This window comes from Vigna unguiculata, chromosome 5 (assembly GCF_037176805.1).
Source record: "Vigna unguiculata cultivar grain cowpea cultivar isolate G323 ecotype 2 chromosome 5, ASM3717680v1, whole genome shotgun sequence".
NCBI lineage: Eukaryota > Viridiplantae > Streptophyta > Magnoliopsida > Fabales > Fabaceae > Vigna > Vigna unguiculata.
The window spans coordinates 13,448,107-13,462,628 of NC_140796.1; positions in this window are offsets into that span (position 1 = coordinate 13,448,107).

The following is a 14,522-nucleotide window of genomic DNA, read 5'->3' on the forward strand; positions in this document are numbered from 1 at the left end:
AAAAATAACTGTGGTGGCGACTCTAATCTCTTTTTAAACCCATTTTCTTTTTCGGTTTGCCTCCCCATCGCGATTCCGGTTGCGACAACCAGTATAGGGGAAGGAGAAGAACATGTCTATCTTGGTTACTCCAGGACAACCCTTGTCCTTGGGAAATGAAAGGTTCTTCTGAAACTCACATCGGGGAAGACTCTGGCCTTGAGTGATGTGCTGCATGTGCCCTCTATTAGAGTTAATCTAATATATGTAGCACTACTAGGAAAAGTTGGGGTTAAAGTGTCATTCGAATCTGACAAGACTGTAATGACAAAAAATAATGTTTTCGTGGGAAAGGGATATTGTGATCAAGGTCTCTTTGTATTAAATATTTCAGAAATTATTAATTAATATTCTTCTACTTATATCGTTGACTCGTATGATATGTGGCATGCTAGATTAGCACATGTGAATTCTTCATATGTTATGAAATTGCAACGACTAAGATTAATTAATATGCATGATAAACAAAGTGGTAAATGTGATATATGTGTAGAATCTAAAATAACAAAGAAAACTTGTTATCTTGTAGAACCCCAATCTGAATTATTAGGGTTAGTTCATTCTGATCTAGCCGACTTAAAACAAACTATGTCTAGAGGTGGTAAAAAAATATTTTGTAAACTTTATAGATGATTATTCTAGATACACTAAAGTGTACTTAATCAAGCATAAAGATGAAGCTTTTGATGTGTTTTTAAAATATAAGGCAGAAGTAGAAAATCAATTGAATAAGAAAATTAAAAGGATTAGATCAAATAGAGGTGGAGAATATGTTCTGTTTAATGAATATTGTGTTAGAGAAGGTATCATCCATGAAGTAACCCCACCATATTCACCTGAGTCTAATGGAGTAGCTGAGAGAAAGAATAGAACTCTTAAGGAAATGATGAATGTCATGCTTATTAGTTCTAATGCACCTGATAACCTTTGGGAGAAGACCTTCTTACTGCATGTTTTTTACAAAATAGGATACCTCATAAGAAAACTGGTAAAACACCTTATGAGTTGTGGAGAGGTTATCAAATATCTAAGAGTGTGGGGGTGCCTAGCTAAGGTAATGTTACTCGATCCTAAGAAAAGAAAAATAGGCTTTAAAACCTCTGATTGTATGTTTTTAGGCTATGTCGAACATAGTGTTGCCTATAGATTTCTTGTTCTTAAAAGTGATGTAATTGAGCATAATACTATTGTGGAGACAAAAAATATTGAGTTCTCTGAACATATATTTCCTTTAAAGGTTAGTGAGACACATGAACAGTCTATAGATAATAATAGTGATGCCATGTGTGAGGTTTTGAGAAGAAGTAAAAGACAAAGGAAGAAAACTTTTTTTGGAGATAACTTTTATACCTATCTGGTTGAAAATAATCTAACAAGCTTTCTAGAGGCTACTAGAGTTTCTGATTCAAAACAGTGGGATAAAGCCATTAAGACTGAAATTGAATCAATTCAATAAAAATAATACTTAGACCTTAGTAGATTTGCCTAAAGGAGCAAAACCCATTGGTTGTAAGTGAATATTTAAGAAAAAGTATCACCCAAATGGATCCATAGATAAGTATAAAGCAAGGTTAGTAGCAAAAGGTTTTACTCAAAAACCCAACATAAATTACTTTGACACCTTTGCCCCTATGACTAGGATTTCCTCAATTTGAGTTTTGTTAGCCTTAGCAGCTACCCATAAGCTAGTGATACATCAAATGGATGTTAAGACTGTTTTTCTAAATAGTAATTTAAAGGAGGAAATCTATATGACTCAACCTGAGGGGTGTGTTGTCCCTGGTCAAGAAAATAAGGTATGCAAGCTTTTAAAATCTTTGTATGGGTTAAAACAAGCACCTAAACAATGGCATGAAAAACTAGATAGTGTCTTACTATATGATGGTTTCTTACATAATGATGTTGATAAATGTGTGTATTCTAAATCTGAAAATGGCGAATATGTCATTATATGTTTGTATGTGGATGACATGTTAATATTTGGTACATGCATTGATATAGTTTGTAGAACTAAATTGTTTCTATGATCTAATTTTGAAATGAAAGATATAGGTGAAGCCAATGTGATTTTAGGTGTTAGAATCATAAGGATGGGAGATAGCATATTACTATCCCAAGAACAATACATTGAGAAACTTCTTAGGAAGTTTAGATATTATGAGTTCAAACCAGTGAGTACCCTTTATGATGGTTACTCTAAATTAATGAAAAATAGAGGAGAATCTATTTCTCAACCTCAGTATGCCCAAATAATTGGGAGCTTACTGCACTTAATGAGCTTTTTAAGACCTGATATTGCTTATACAGTAGGTAGACTGAGTAGGTACACTCAATGTCCTAATCAAGAACATTGGGATGCACTGGCAAGACTTATGAAATACTTACGAGGTTCAATAGATTATGCCATTGAATATAGTGGATTTCCCGCTGTACTAGAAAGGTTCAGTGATGCTAACTGGATCTTTGATTTAGGTGAGACAAAATCCATTAGTGGTTATGTATTTACACTTGGGGGTGGTGCGATTACGTGGAGATCAACCAGACAAACAATTATTGCAAGATCAACAATGGAATCTGAGTTTGTTGCTTTCGAAATGACTGGTAGTGAGGTTGAGTGGTTGACAAACTTCTTAGCAAACATTCTTCTAGGAATGAAACCAACCCCATCTGTTTCAATTCATTGTGATTACCAATCGGCAATAACTATAGCTAAAAAAAAGAACTACAATGGGAAGAATATACATATTCAATTGAGACATAATTTGGTTAAGCAGCTGCTAAAGAGTGGAATTATTTCCATTGATTATGTGAGGTCAAAACAAAATCTAGCAGATCCTCTGACTAAACCCTTGGGAAGAAACATGATATTAGAAACATCTAGGGGAATGAGACTTAAGTCACTTGCAAACAAACAAGTGATGGCAACCCAACCTTTGTGATTGGAGATCCCACGAATAAGGTTCATATGGGTAAAAACAAGTCACTTGTTAGTTTTGATAGCACTAAATTGATTTTAAATCAATTATGTCCATTCCTATGGTGTGTGTGAAAGTTCTAGAGACTGCAATATTGAGAGGTTAAACTTTGCAATTAAAATTCTATGTGATGTGAGAATTTTAATTTAAGCAAATTTTTTGTGATTTTCATATCCCTTACGGGTGGTGTATGATTTGCAACATACACTTGATGAAATCACCTATATGAGTGTCAAGTGGGGCCGCTTGTATGAGATCTTGGCATGACCTCTAGAGCACTCATGAACACCGGGCACGCGCATGGCCTAGTAAGCGCAACACAACCATAACAACAAAAAATTATGGGGGTGTATTCTGATTAATGAACCGCTAACACACATCAAGTGTCCTTGGTTCATATAGCTTGCTATACCAACTATACTGTGTGTTAAGTTTCCCAATCTATGATTGGTTCATATAGCTTGCTATACCAGCTCTGATGCAATACATCCTATGTGAAACCCATAATTTTCTCTTTTCTTCTTTCTATCTCTTATCTTTTGCAATATGAAGGGGATTGTTATATATAATGTCAATATTGCAAAAGTCGTTCGTTGCACCAACGAGAATGTGATTTTTGGATGCAAATATGGTTCACTATTGCAACCATACATTTTAAACGTTGGATTTGTTATGGATAGGGATGTCAAAAATATTTGTACCCGCGGGTATCCGCGGATAAAACCAACAATGGGTAGGAAACAAATATTAAAAATGAATACCCGCTATCTGCGGGTACGGGTATTTTTGATACTCGCATGTTAACGGGGCGGGTACAGGTATCATAGTATCCGTACCCGTGGATACCCGTACCCGCTAAACTTTAATTCACAAATCTACCCTTATATATATATACATACATATATATATATATATATATATATATATATATATATATATATATATATATATATATATATATATATATTAGTGTCAACACCCAATTTTGTCCGGGTAATACCTTTTTTTTCCTTTTTTCTTTTTCTTCTTATCTTATTATTATTCTTATTTTATTTTTATTTTTATTTTTGTTTTTAAATTTAATTTTTTTTTAATTTTGATTTTAATCATATTTTGTTTACTTTTTTATTATTATTATTATTTTGTTTTATTCCTTTTTCAAAAAATATGTATATAAAAAAAATGAAACAAAAAGAAAACAACAAAAGAAAAAGAAGGAAAAGGGGAAAGAAAAAGGTAACGTAAAGCCTCTCTTTTGTCAGACCCAAGCATGCTATGCTATCATGGTTTTGTATTGGGAAAGGTCAGTGGCATGGTCATGATGGCTGAAGGAGCAGGAAGCAACATCTGCTCTCAGTCTGGTCCCAAATTTCGAAATTGGAAGGTGCAGAGGGTTACATAATAAAAAGGGGAAGATTCATGAGAGGAGGGGTCTTTTTTTGAATTACTACAGAGAGGGGTTTGGGCACTAGAAATCAGAAGGAGGGAGAGAAGGAGTAAAAATTTGAAAACGGAAACAAAGCTGTTAGTGCATTAAGTTTTATTTTCACGATATGTTCTTGTTTGATCCTGTTCTCCGGGTGAGTGCAGGAAAATAACCTCACCCTCAATCTCAATCTCTCTCGCCACCATCATCTTTCCGCTCATCACCTTCTACCTGCCAAACCAGACCAGAACCCAAACACGCAAAACAACATAAACAATTATGCTTTACATAATCACATCTTCGCTGGTACCTTCATCTTCATCTCCTACCTCCACCCATCACCTAACCCCATATTCATCCTCGCCTGCAATTAACAAAGCAAAAAGAAGACCCATTCAGGTTTTCATCGTATATGAGACCCCAGTTCCTTCGCATTTCATACATTCATAACCACTGTAACCATATTCTTTTTCGTCCTCATTCCCAGCTTGTTCATGAATACTTCTATTCTCCATTCCCATCAAAAATCTATCCCCGTTTACCCTCTCACCATATTCACTTCCATCAACACTCAACCCGCACATGAATAAGCCCAAACCCATCTCGGCCTTCATCTTTAATCACAGATTCTGGACCAATATTTTCTCCTTCAAACACCATCACCTTCGACCTGTAATCAGAAAATCAAGCAGATGCTTCACCACCCCTCTTCGTGTTCTGTTACATCCCGAACAACATCAAACTCTCACATTTTTCCCAATCACATACATCCAATCAAAACAGAGAAGAAAGAGAAATCGCCGGCGGGTCGGAGTTGGAGTGGGCGAATCACCGGCGACTTCGATCACGTCTGGTCCCGCGACGGTAGGGCTCGGTATCGTGGCTCCCAAAACTTGGTGATTCGCGCGAGAAGAAGAATGGAAGGCTTGGGGCACAGCGAAGGCGATCTGGGTCGCAAAGGCCAGGGGTTGGGCTTCCATGGTGCTCGCGTGTCCCAATCGTAGGGTCCGGTGCGGTGGCGGCAAGTCTTGGTCGGCTACGAAGGTGCGACGAAGGAGCTCGCACTCGGAGCACGAGGACGAAGGAGTGCTCGCGTAAACGCGAGAACGAAGTCGGAGCGGTGGCACGAGTGCCGGCAGCTCCGTCAACGGTGGCTGCCATTGTCGCCGGCGTCTAAGGCTGAGCGGGTGCGTGACCATCTGCTCTGATACCACTTGTCAGGTTTATAAGGAGGGGGTTTCACTGGGGAGATACAACACCAATGAGACCTGAGCCTAACCATATAAGACACTGACACCACTCTCAACCCAAAACCTTAAGGCAATGGGTTTATGGGCCTTGATCCTTATATGGTACTCTACTTTCTCATTTCTGGTCAATATGGGACTTAGACTCACACTTGGATTCCTAACAATCACTTGTCAGGTTTTACAAAGGGGGTTTCACTGGGGAGAACAACATCAATGAGATCTGAGCCAAACCACATAAGACACTGACACCACTCTCAACCCAAAACCTTAAGGCGATAGGTTTATGGGCCTTGATCCTTATATAGTGCTCTACTTTCTCAATTCTGGTCAATGTGGGACTTAGATTCACACTTGGATTCCTAACAGGTCTCTGCTATCATTTTGCATATAATTTGATAAGATAGACTATTTTCAAAATTTTAAAGCATATTAACAATGTGAAGCTAGAGTTATTCATTTTTCTGCGTAGATTGTGTCAAGTCAATGTAATTCATGAAAAGACAATCTTTGTACCAATATACATGTTCATGAATTAATATTTTGCAGCGAGTGGAATTATACTCATTTTAGTTTTCTATTAAATAATCATCATTGTTGTCCCAATCTCTTATAAATAAAGAGTAAATAAATATTATTTCTAACTTTTGTATATCATCTCATTTGTGTTATATATTGTAAGACCCGCGAAATTTAATTAATTAAATAATTAATTAATTAATAAATGCGGGTGGGAAGAGTAATTATGACATTAAATTCTAATTGGTATGATGTGAAAAAGTGTTAGCTCAAGTGGTTGAGAGTACTTTATTGTGTGAGAGGATTAGGGTTCGAGTCTTATGTATGCCAATTGTGTGTTATCTAATTCTTGTTGTTTTAATAATATGTTAGATCATGTTTCTTATAATATATTGCTTGAATTGTATTAGTTAGATAGAAACATGAATTGGTATGATGGTTTGGCATTGGCTTAGGATATGCATGGGTGTGGGTTTAAATCTTGGAGAACCAAATTTAAACCTTATTTTTGCTATTTTTGACTTTGACTTGAATGTGAAGGGTTAACGTAAACCCTAGAGGAGCTTTCGTTTTTTATCTTTTACCTAGCTTTAAGTCATCATTTAAAAGGCAAAATGAGGTATTAGGAAAGGTTTTGCAAGGCTAAAGTTGTTTCCAGAAACAGAGCACGGAAATTAGTGAGATTGGTGATGTTTGAGTGAGGTTTGGGGCTGAATTGAGATGAAGCCAAAATGAAGGTTGTTGGTGATCATTGGAAGCTCTCAAGCAATCCACTTATAGGCAAAAGGATCCATGTTAGGGAAGTTTTACTCGTTTTATTGATATGCATGATTAAATTACATAATGTACGTCTTGAATTGTATGACCAATCTTGGATTCTGTTCGAATTGTTGAGTTTCTGGAAAAATTCTAGAAACCGCCTGGCAGGCTACGCATAACCGCCAGGTGACACATCTTGTTCTTGGCATTTCTGGGTTCTTGCAAGGAACCGCCTGGCGGTAAGCTCCCAACCGTCAGGTGACACAAAGTTTATCACCAGTTTTCTGATTTTGGGATGAAGGGCTTGGCAGTGACTATTGGACCGCCAGGCGACGCGAACCTGGTTGGTTCAATTTTTTATGATTTTGAGGTTCTAGTGTGTTTTTGATCGGAGGGAAAACATGTGATAGCTGTTAAAGGGTGATATATACTTGTATTTCATTGAGATTTAGTGTAATTGATGGTGGAATTGAATGGAACAGTGGAGCGAGGTGTAGGGTTTAATGATGTGAGAATTGTAGGTCTTGAAATCAAATAGCGGAAATGTAATTGAGTAATTCTATTGTTGAAATGGACTAATCATTTTGGTTGGGGTTACTAAACAATTGAAAGAGTGGATCAATCTGCATTTGGAAAGTAATGGAAGAAAAGAGTAGTGCAGGTGCGGGAGTTCTGGGAATTTGCCCAGAACCGTATGCACCGCCTGGCAGCACGGGTCTTGCCGCCAGGCGCCATCTCAGGAAACCAGAATTAGAGGTGTTGCGAGAGTTGTTGGAACTTATTGGATTTTGGAAAAAATGAGGATGTGTGTTATGGAGAGTTGGAAATGTTAGCGTAATGATAATCTTGTAATGAGCATGACTATATAACTAGAGAGTGGAATAAGTTGGAGTATTGTGGAGTTTAGAATCTGGAGTGTGTAAAGATTATAGATATAGACTGTGTACACTGGATTTAGTAGAAAGGTTGGGTTTGAAATTATGTAATTCAATGGAACTTATTGATATAACAATGTTAGGTCTTGGAAACAATATGTGAGATCAGAGGTGTGAGGAATTGTATCTATGTGTGGGGGAAATCAAATTGTTAAACCAGAATATAGTGGAAATCTGGCTTGAAAACGATCTAATGATGTTGTACATAATCTTAATTAGTGGAAATTGTAATATAAGTGAAACAAATATGTTGGGGGTGAAATGATGTAGGTCATAAGCTTAAGTGTGGGCACTACTATAGACTGTGGTGATAACCATTGAACTTGGTTGAGTGAGTAACAAGCTCTGGATGAGAACAACAGTACCTAAATTCAGACTAGTACAATGAAAGTGGCGATACTAGTATGGTGCCTGGCGGTGGGGGTTAGGCCGCCAGGTGATAGCTAGGAAACAATGGGGTCCTGGACTTGGTGGCGCCTGGCGAGGGGAAGGTTTCGCCAAGCGATAGCGGCGGAAACAGTAGCCCTAGAGCACGTCCGCCTGGCGGTGGGGATTGTACCGCCGGGCGGTGGTTGAACAATTTGGGGTTCTTAGGCGCTTGGCGCCTAGCGGTACGTATCCCCCGCCAGGCGGTCTATAAACTGCTAGCGCCTAGCGGTACGTGTCCCCCACTAGGCGATTTGGCTATTGTAAGTCCTATTCGTTGGACTTTGTAGGCGTGATCTACAAGGCTTTTGGTGGTGCTTCAAAGGTAAGATTGTTGGGTTCTTTGAGTTGAGCTCGGAACGTATCCCTTAAGTTGAGCTTGGGATAGGGGTTAAGCACGTGGCGTTCCTCGAGTTGAGCTTGGGATGGCGGATGAACACGAGGAACCCTTGAGTTTAGCTCGGGTTGGCGAGTGTTGCTGGTATGAGTGTGCTGGTTGTGGCCAATACGGATGGGTCCAGATAGATTGCCCTCCTCAGTAAATAGCTGACGAGTTTAGTAGTCTTGGGACATTATGAACTATGTTCGTATTTGGGAACTCCACCTGGCGTTACGGTGTATGATCCGTAGCAATGGTTCCCGCATGTGCTATGTCGGTTGTGGCCGATATTTTTGGCAGCAAATTACCTTGAAGTAATTACTAAAAGAGGTAGAACATGAATGATCTAGTTATGGCCAGGTGATAAAGAATAGAGTGAGAGATTTAATTGGGGTTTGTATGAGTTATATATATAAGTAACTACATATTTGTATATCAATATAAATGTATGTTGATTTTGTTAAGCTCACCCTATTTGCTTGTGTTTCGCGATGATCGTGTGCGCGGTACACGTGAGCAGAGGATGTTGATGCAGTTGGTGCTGGTGATGCTTAGCTGCGGAGAGGGGATAACTTGGGCGTTATCTTTATTTATATTTTCTGTTATTAGAAATAAGTTGTAAACTCTTTTGAGACATTTTTGGATTATTCCACTTTTGTAATTATGGTTTTTGGTTTTATCATTTGCATTTATAAAAGTTTGAAATTTCCCGCGCTTTTGGGAAATGAGGTTTATTCATAAATGCGGTGTATTTATGATTTTGTTTATTTTATTTACTTTCAATCCGTAATATCCTGACGGGATGTTACATATATAATATCAATATTGCAAAATTCGTTCGTTGCACCAACGAGAACGTGATTGTCGGATGCAAATATGGTGCACAGTTGCAACCATACATTTTAAACATTGGATTTGTTATGGATATTTTCTCCTTCGTAGGCCATGGATTTTGACCCATTTATGCCCTCATCCACCATCTATAAATAGAGCATCATTCTCCTCCCTCAAACACACACTTCCATACTCTTATTCATTCTCTCTATTCTCTCCTCCTTTCTCTCTTATATTTCTTCTCTCATTCTGGGTTTATTTATTTACTCTTTTTAAGAGTTATCTTGCTAGTTCTGAGATCCTCAAAAATTTCGAGAAGTTCCCATTGTATCCTGGGAGCTTACGCAATACACCTAGGATAAGTCCTTAAGGGCAGTGAATCCACACGCCTCGGAAATTCTTTTTGGTTCGTGATTTTGTCAGTTACTACAACAATCTTAAGGACTTATGGCTAACAACAACAACACATCCTCTATGGAGAATCCAAATACCGTTTCCGGAGCTCAGACAGTCTTTGCGAAACCTTTTTCGGATGTGTCAAAAATCGAGGTATTCTCTGGATAGAACTTCTGGCACTGGCAAGAACGTGTGTCTACCCTTTTAGACATGTATGGAGTTGCTACTGCTCTCACATCCTCAAAGCCCAATGATGAGTCATTATTTTCTTCCATTCCACTAGCCTTTGTGTACCCATTTGATAGTTGTTCAGTGCTTAATTATTCATCTTTATAGTGTTTTTCATCTATTGAGCTTTATTGGGCCACTGTTCCGAATTTGGACTAATTTCACATTATTTGGCCTAATTTTCGTTTTTAATTATTTTTAGGTATTTGGGTGAAGCAATTTTGGAGCTTGGACTTAATATTTAGTTGAAGAGAATTGTCACATCATTTCCACGTCATTTCAACGTCGTCTGAGTGAATGGGCCAACATTAGAGGCCTAGGAGTGGCATTTTTGTAATTCTGCAGCTCAGAATGGCAATTTTGTAAATATGAGTGACAGGGGTGAAGTGACCACGAAATTAGGTCTGCATGTAATGCACCAGCTGCTCCTTCTTCTTCCAGACTCTCTCAAACCTCCATTTTTTCGTGCTCCAAGCTTCCATGGAGGTGCCCCCTTGCGGTTTTTCACGTTTTTGCCTCATTTTTATCGTTTTTATGCACATTTGAAATCACCCATTGAGGGTTTTGCGTTTTGATTTCGTTTTCTACATTGGGCAGCTCGTTTTGTGATTTCATTGACTTGGAACAATACCCATTCATGGGGGTTTCGGATTTATATATCACAGCACCGTTTTACATTCCATTGGAGCTTTGAAATCTCTCTTTTGCTCTTGATTTGCGTCTTTAAGAATTCATAAGTTAGGGTTTTTGATTTTTATGTTCTGTTTCAGATTTAAAGTGCTTGATTATTCCATTTTGATGTCTAGCTAAGCTTTTTGCATTGATTCCTTGACGAAATTGAAATGAAACCATGAGATTGTTGATCGATTTTGGGGTTGTATTAGGAATTGCATTGAATTCAGGTTGCGTTTTTTATGATAAACACGTTTTTGATACATGCTTAATCTCAAATTCGGGTGTGCACATTGAAGGGCTCGTATTCATGCTTAATGTTTATGGGTTATGTCACAGCTTGCTTGAATCTGTGGGTGTTAATTGCCTGAAATCTGTTATGCTTGATGACAATGAATCCATAGTAATTTTCGCTTAGTTGATTACTTAGGATTCATGAGAGTAAATTCGAATAGAACAATTAATTTGGTAATCTGTGATTGGTGGACTTTCAATTGGATCAAGGAATCATTGCGTGTTCATATAACTATTAGATTTATCTACGAATTAAAGTTTGTTTTGAATCTGTCTGCCAAACCCCCCTATGTTATTGTTGTGTTCATATGGAATTTGAAGCTTTGAATGAAAATATTGGTCGTTGGGAGACGACTTGGTTCACTTTCATATACTGCATTTTAAGTGTTTTAATTTGGTGGGGTACGACCTCTATCACCCAACTCCAATATCCCTTCAAAACAAGTTGAACATTGTAATCATGCAAATAAGGTATGCCAACACACTTTACTTAGTGCATTGTCTAATGACTTGTTCAATGTGTATTGTTCATACAAGAAAGCGAAAGAAATTTGGGATTCGTTGATCTTCAAATATATTGCTGAAGACGTAGTCATACAAAGATTCATCATAGGAAACTACTACCACTCATAGATGATTGAAGATAAGGACATTAAGATCCAAATCAACGAATATCACAAGTTGCTTGAAGATATCAAAGCAGAGAACATAATCCTTCTTGATGAGTTTGTTTCAGAACTTCTGATTGAGAAACTACCGTCATCTTGGACTGACTATAAACAACAGCTGAAACACAGGCATAAGAAGATGTCACTTCAATAGCTCATTACACACATCATAGTCGAAGATACCAACAGGCAGGAATGTGCTACTGCAAAGACCAAAGCATTATCTGCAAAAGCTAACATTGTAGAAGAACAACCTGCACCAAAAAGGTACGAGAATAAACCTTATCATAATAAGAAAAGTAATCTTTGAAATTCTCGTCCCAAAGGATTTAACCCCACCTTTAAGGAAAAGGGAAATTGCTTCGTATGTGAAGCATGGCCATCATGCACTCAGTGTAGGCATAGAGCAAGAAATGACAATCCTCCTATGGCAAATATAGCTCAAAGGGAAGATATTATAGTTGCGGTCGTTTCACAAGTAAATTTGATGATCAATGTGAGTAAGTGAGTGGTAGACTCTGGTGCTACTAGGCACATATGTGCAAACGTAAGTGCTTTTACCTCTTATACCAGTGTCAAAACCTAATCTCGTCCGGACAAATAAAATGTATTTTCAAAATTAATAAATAAAAAATAAAAAATAATAACGCAAAAGATAAAAAAAAAGTGAAATAAAATGTAAAAGAGAAAATTAAAATTTTAAAAGAAAATTAATTAGTTAAAAAATAATAATAAAAAAAGAAAGCATGTTTGATACATTATTTTAACCCATTTTAGACTTTCATTTTCTCTATCCACACCCCACTTTCTTTTTTTCACACCATTCCAAAATCTCTCCAATCTCACGGCCCCACACTCCTTCTCACAATATCACCTTGTTTTTCTTCCTTTTTTTTTCCTTTTTCCTTTTTTATTCATTCTTTATTTATTTTATTTTTCCTTTTATTTTCTCTCTCTCATCCGTGGGACCCACACTCTCACATACACACCACTCATTCACTTTCTCACTCACTTTATTCACGTTACACACACCACTCCTCACAACATCACTTTTTTATTCTATTCTTTTCTTTTCTCTCTCTCACATCCGTGGGACCCACACTCTCTCTCACACATCACTCACTCACTCTCTCATTCACTTTATTCATTCACGTCACACACTTTACTCTCTCATCTTCTCACATACATTCACCATGCTTTAACCTATTGCTACTTTTTGCCATTTTCATACACTTCTTAGTGTAACGTACACATATAACGTCTGATTTGAATTCAAATTTTGTTTTCCTTCCAAACCAACGGGCAGTAAACAAATTCATAAGGAAAATTATGTTTTGACAAGAAAATTTTTGACAAAGTTGACAAAGTTACTATAAATGGAATTAAAATAAATTTTTATTTTACTTTTTAACCAAAATAAAATAATAAAATATACTTTTTTACTTAAAATGGTAATTTGTCAAAAGTTTGTTAAAAAAAACTTTGTTAAAGTATCACTTCCCAATTCATAAACACACGCAACTGCCAACAACGTCAGTCATCATTTTTTTTTCTCCCCAGCAACTCCCATTTAACACATGCAGAATCCACCCCGTATACAAATAAATTGGCTCCTCTGGATTCTGGGGGATCCCTTCTTCTACTCCATTTTTTTGACCCGCATCGGGGTCTTCACAAGTTCAACTCTGCATGACGCTACCCCATCAATACCAGTGAATCATCATCACCTTGATACTTCACGCAAAACCCCACCATAAATCACCTTCATTTTCTTCATTTTTCTTCCTCTGCATGTTCTCAGTTTTCTCTCCCAACCCATAAAAACAACCTACAATGCCTTCATAGTTTGAACCCAAACCTTTCCCACTTTATTCCCCGTCCTCCATTTTTTCTTCCTCATTTTTTTTCATCACCATCAGATTCATGCGCCCACAGTCCACTCCACTCACACAAAATCAGCTCATCCCATACGGTTACCAACGGGCATCATCACCTTCGCCTGCGCGTTCTGCCTGCACAAATACACATGAACACCAAATTCCTACATTATCATTTTCACACCCAACCGCAAGAACAGAGAACAGGAACCTCAAATCCAGTGCCAAACACTCGTTTCATCTTCCCAATCGTATATCCAATCGAAACAGAAACAAAGAAGAGAGAAAATCGCCGACGGCGAGTCGGAGATCTAGACGGTGGAGTGTGGTCACGCGATGTTTTCGAACCTAGTCGCGGTGTGGTCGCGTGATGTTTTCGGAGATCAACCCATCCCATACCTCTTTATTTCTTGCACGCACCCCTTCGTACACCTCCCACATGTGATACTCATGCTCATGCAGCTCATATCTTTATCTATTGTTTTTGGGCTTCTTGTAGTGTTTTCTGTGCACCCCCACTTTCAATCTTCTCACCCCGTCTATTTGCTCCATGTACCCCATATATGATAGTCCTACACCCCCGTATCTTTGTTTATTAATTTTGGGCCTATTGTTGTGTTTACTTCATGCACCTCACACATTATTCAGGCACCCTCACATTTTGTTTTTTCCATTTTTATCCTTTTTATTAAATTATACCTTTATAATTTTCTATAAAAAAAGACAAAAATAAAACGAAATATTTTAAATTATAGAAAATTACAAAAAAATAGAAAAAAATCTATAAAATGAAATATTCTTTTTTGCTTTATTGTGTCTGTCCGGTTGCCCGCACCGTGTGACACTCA